A 6029-nucleotide genomic window follows, 5' to 3' on the forward strand; every position below is an offset into this window, starting at 1 on the left:
ACCATTGAGTATGATGTTAGCTGTGGGCTTGTCCTATATGGCCTTTATTAAATTGAGGTACATTTCCTCTGTACCCACTTGTTGAGTTTTTATCATAAATGGATGCTGAATTTACTTTTTTAAATTATGTATTAAATCAATGTTAAAATACATTGTCCTCCCCAAGGAAATACCAGACCTTGGGAAAGGATAGTAATGATACTCACTAGGAAGGGAGAATTATGAGGATGCAAATGAATTTTTTAGGGAATTAACTACAGTGTGCAGGCTGACCTAAGATTTTGCAAAAGAGAATGTGCAGCCAGACTATAATTTAGATATTGCTCTATTAGCCATAGTGAAAAGAACCCTATATGGTTTTGCTTCGTGCAAACTGTGGCTAACTAGGAACCACTTTCTCGTTAATGATAATACTTTTATACATATGATTATTATTTCATTACAACTGCTCTTTGAGTAACTTAATTGCTTTTCTGGGTCAGGAAGTTTCCATTTTTCAGTGCTTAACACATGTCAGGCTCTGTACAAAGCAGGTTGAAATCATTGTTCTGGGAGATAAATTTTATTACCCCATTTTCTTCTTTTTTTCAGTTTTTTAAATATATTTTATTGATTATGCCATTACAGTTGCCCCATTTCTTCCCCCTTCATTCCCCTCCACCCTGCACATCCCCTTCCCTGACCTTCCCCTTTAGTTTATATCCATGTGTCACAAATTCTTTAGATTCTATATTTCCCATACTATTCTTGCCCGCCCCCTGTCTATTTTCTATCTACCATCTATGCTACTTAGTCTCTGTACCTTCTCCCCCCTTCTCCTCCTCCCACTCCCCTGTTGCTAACCCTCCATGTGATCTTCATTTCTATGGTTCACTCCTGATCTAGCTGTCCTTTTACTTTGCTTTCGTTTTAGGTGTGGTTGTTAATAACTGTGAGTTTGCTGTTCTTTCACTGTTCATCTTTTTTATCTTCTTTTTCTTAGGTAAGTCCCTTTAACATTTCATATAAGGGCTTGGTGATGATGAACTCCTTGAATTTGACCTTATCTGAGAAGCACTTTATCTGCCCTTCCATTCTAAATTAAAGCTTTGCTGGACAGAGCAATCTTGGATGTAGGTCTTTGGGTTTCATGACTTGGAATACTTCTTTCCAGCCCCTTCTTGTCTGTAAAGTCTCTTTTGAGAAATCAGCTGACAGTCTGATGGGACTCCTTTGTAGGTGACTGTCCCCTTATCTCTTGCTGCTTCTAGGATTCTCTCCTTCATTTGAATCTTGGCTAATGTAATGATGATGTGCCTTGGTGTATTCCTTCTTGGGTCCAACTACTTTGGGACTCTCTGAGCTTCCTGGACTTCCTGGAAGTCTATTTCCTTTGCCAGACTGGGGAAATTTTCCTTTATTATTTGTGCAAATAAGTTTTCCACTGGTGGCTGTGCCTTTCCCCCTTCTGGTACCCCTATAATTCGGATATTGGAGCGTTTAAAGATGTCCTGGAGGTTCCTAAGACTCTCCTCATTTCTTTGAATTCTTGCTTCCTGACTCTTTTCTGTTTGGCCATTATTTTCTTCCTTCTGGTCCACTCGATTGATTTGAGTCCCAGTTTCCTTTCCATCACTATTGGTTTCCTGTGCATTTCCCTTCATTTCACTTAGTTTAGCCTTTATTTGTTCCTCTAATTTGTGACTAAAATCAACCAGTTCTGTGAGCATCCTGATCACCAGTGTTTTGAACTGTGCATCTATATTGCTATCTCTTCTTGTCATTAGAAGTGCTCTGGGGCGAGCTAGCCTTTGTTCCTCTAATTTGTGACTAAAATCAACCAGTTCTGTGAGCATCCTGATCACCAGTGTTTTGAACTGTGCATCTGATAGGTTGGCTATCTCTTCTTGGTCATTTAGAAGTATTGGCTCTGGGGCTTTGAGCTGTTCTTCTGCTTGAACCATAATGTTTTGGTCAGGTCATGCCTGTTACTTATGAGGGGCAAAGGCTTGGGTGTTCACCAGGGCCGGTCTACCCAGTTGCTGGGTTGTGACAGGAGGCAGGGGTCAGAGAGGGAGCAATGGCATTCGTTCCCCTCTTTATCAGATTTCGAACCCCTCTGCTGCTTCCTACAAGCAAATTGGGCCCTTCTGGTGCTGGTTACCAGGTGTGCGGGCTTATGTACCCTCCAGGACCCTATGGGTCTCTCCAGCGAACTCTCTGTGAGCCTGGAAGCTTCTCCCAGCACCTTGACCCTGAAAGTTTTTTCAATTGGTGCTTTTAGGCTTTATTTCCTGTTGCTGGGGCCCTGGGTTGTGCGGTATGTCTCACTGCCCATTATTTTTGCCTGGTTTATCTGTGCGCGAATGTATGTCCACAGTCAGCCAGCCGCCTTGTGCCCTCACGGGGTCCACCCGTTGCCACCCTGCGCCTGGGATCCGCCAACCTCTGCCTGCGCGCCTGGGTGCGCTCCTGGGTCTGTCTGCCTACCTTTTCCTGCCCAATCTGCTCCACCCTGCTCCACCAGCCGCTGGCTCCACCGTGGTCTGGCTGAAAGGTTCGTTGCTGTCGGACTTCCACACAGTTCAATTTTCTGTTTCTGTGTTTTGGTAGCGTTTTTTTTAATGCTTTTTTTTTTTTTTTAATTTAGAGAGGAAGGGAAGGAGAGAGGGAGAGAAATATCAATGTGTGGTTGCCTCTCATGGGTCCCCTACTGGGAATTGGCCTGCAACCCAGGCATGTGCCCTGACTGGGAATCTAACTGCAATCTTTTGGTTCGCAGCCCCTCGTGCTCAATCCACTGAGCTACACCAGCCAGGGCTTTGGTTGCATTTTTGTTAACAAAACTGTGTTGTCTTTAAACTTTGTTTTGCAAGGAGGCACAATGTTTCCACCTATGCCTCCATCTTGGCTGGAAGTCCCCATTTGCAAAAGCAAATGCTGCTTTAGGGAGGTGAAGCACCATATTTACTACTAGCAATGAAGCCAAGATTCACACTCAGGTCTGACTCCAATACCTATACTGCAACACTGTTCTTGGTTTTGCTTACATATTCCTTATGTACTCATTAAAAAATGAATGATGTATGTCATAGCCACAACAGGTTACGGAAAGTACCACAAATCCATAATAAAGTTAGATGCAATAAAACGCTGTTTCTGGGATTTGTTTTTGAAAATTGGCCAAACGTGCATCTTCCATTTCAGTTTAGACCCTGGAAATGGGTTCTATTACTTTGTTTCCATTACAAAGACTATTTGCCAAAGTGTATTTTATCAACTTCAGAAGGGTAGTTCAGATCATAGCTCTAGAGCTGAGGCTTCCATTCTGACTCATCCACTTATTTGCTGGTGTGCCCTCAGACACACGGTATTCCTTCACTTCTTTTTGGTACCTGTCTAAAACAGGATTCATTTGTAATAACTGTCCTCATGCATTTGGCAACTGCAAAAATTAATTGAGTTTAGTACATATAAAGCCCTTAGTTGACATATAAGTTCTCAAAAAATGTTACCTCACATTGTCCAAATTCAGTCTTATTTAAGCCCATGCATACTTCCCTTTGTTTCAAAAATAGACTTTTTCTTTTAGAGCAATTTAAGACTTACTACAAGATTCAGGGGAAGGTACAGATATTTTCTATATATACTTACCCCCTACCCTTGCCACAGGACATATGCACAGCCTCCCCCCATTATCAACAATCCCCACCAGAGTGGAATGTTACAAATAATGAACCAACACTGACGCATCATTAACACCCAAGTCGATAGTTTACATTAGGGTTCATTATTGGTTTGGTACATTCTATGGGTTTTGATAAATGTATAATGTTGTGTATCTACCATTAAGGATCATACAGAATCATTTCACTACCTTAAAAATCCTGTGCTCTACCTGTTTCTGTCCAGCCCCTGGCCCTGGCAACTATTAATCTTTTCACTGTCTCCTTAGTTTTGCCCTTTCCAGAATGTCATATAGTTAGAATTATACAATATGTAACTTTTTCAGATTGACTTCTTTCACTTAGTGACATGCAGTTAAGTTTCCTCCATGTCTTTCCATGGCGTGATCATTTGTTTTTAAGCACTGGCTAGTATTCCATTGCATTTATAAATGTACCAGAATTTATCTATCCATTTACCTCCTGAAGCACGCCTTGGTTGCTTTCAAGCTTTGACAAATATGAATATAGTTGCTATAAATACTGATGTGCAGGTTTTTATGTGCATAAGTTTCCAACTCATTTGCGTAAATACCTAGGAATGTGACTACTGGACTATATGGTAAGAACATGTTTAATTTTATGAGAAACTGCCAAACGGTCTTCCAAACTGGCTGTAGTGTTTTGCATTACCACTACCAACAAATGAGTATTCCCCTACTCACTAGCACTTGGTGGTGTAATTGTTTTGAATTTTAGAATTTTAATAATTGTGTAATGCTATCTCATTGTTGCTTAAGCATTTTTTTCTGAAATACATTTATGAGAAATGCACCCCCAAATAGAAGGATAATGTAGAGTACTGGTGAAACTGTACATCTGGCTTAAAATCTAAACAAACCTTTTTCTAATCCCCTATCAGGACAGTTTGCTCCTCCCCCCATCCCAATGTTCCTTTAATGAATTAGTCTCACTTCCACCAAGTCTTTTTTTCTGATCAAAGGTGGCATTTTTCTTTTTTTAAAAAAAATTATCTCTTTTTAGAGAGAAGGGGAGAGAGGAAGAAAAGGAGAAAAACGTCAATGTGTGGTTGCCTCTCACGTGGCCACACTGGGGACCTGGCCCACAACCCAGGTATGTGCCCTGACTGGGAATCCAAATGATGACCCGTTGGTTCACAGCCCACGCTCAATTCACTGAGCTACACCAACCAGGGCTTTCACCAACTCTTTCAACTAAACTTCATATTCAAAGGAAACCAGGTTGCATAGATCAAAAAGAGATAAAATAATACAGAAAAACAAGTCACTGAATATTAACTTCATTAGTTATTTAAGACCAATTTAGATGTATACATTCATATTCTTGAGAGCCTCCATCTGACTTTTACAACAAATAGTGACTGCATTCCCATAATGACAATGTAGGGTTCATGGGTCTACCCGTAATTGTTGGATACAATTTCTATTAGCGAATTCTAATTTTTGAACTCCTGTAATCCCAGTTGATAAAAGCAGAGTACAATAAATCTAGTTTTATAAACAAGTAAAATGAGGGCAGAATCATAGAGCTTCAGACTACTCAATCTTTTGATTTCCAAAGCCCTGTAACTCTAAAAACAAAATCTTTGCTGGGGTCTCACGAAGTTTCTTAAAGGCTGGCCTGAGGGCGGGGTCTGAGTACGGGTGTTCTCTAAGATCTTCCCAGATACAAAATCAGCCAGCGTAGAAAAGTACGTTAAGACGACTGTCTGTGCACTACAGACCAGCATCTTCCAACACTCAGGCTGCATTTTCCCAAGAATTGCATTATATCACACGCCCAAACAGGTTACATTTGATTTTAAGCGTCTCAGGCAAAGCAGACGAAGCGTGTAGGGACAAACACACAATTCCAGGCTTTCTTCTGCACTCAGACCCCGCTTTCAAGCCGAAACTCGGCCGCGCGCGCGCGCGGAACCCAAGTTTCTCCAAAATCAGAAGGACAACAGTTGCGAATATATATGTATATATATATATATATATATATATATAATAATATATATATATATATATATATATATATGTATATATATACATATATATCTTATCAGCAGTATATATGTATATATACATATATATGTATGTTATATATATCCTATAAGCAGCAGGAGGATGATCCGTATCGACATTTCTCAGCAGAAGGAGAGGAAGACAATAGCAGACCACAAACATCGCTACAAAGGCCTGGCCTAAAGCTCCGAAAATTTGGAATCATTATCACTGCAATAAACCGGGATCTTTTTTCGCGCTGCCACACGGACGGAAGTGATGTAGCACCTGGCTCGCAGGGCCGTCCCAAAGGAGAGGAGAGCGGGAGGGGGAGCGTGCGGGGGCTGGGGGCGGG

Source organism: Artibeus jamaicensis, unplaced genomic scaffold (genome assembly GCF_021234435.1).
Source record: "Artibeus jamaicensis isolate MK-2021 breed Jamaican fruit bat unplaced genomic scaffold, CSHL_Jam_final contig_787, whole genome shotgun sequence".
Lineage (NCBI taxonomy): Eukaryota > Metazoa > Chordata > Mammalia > Chiroptera > Phyllostomidae > Artibeus > Artibeus jamaicensis.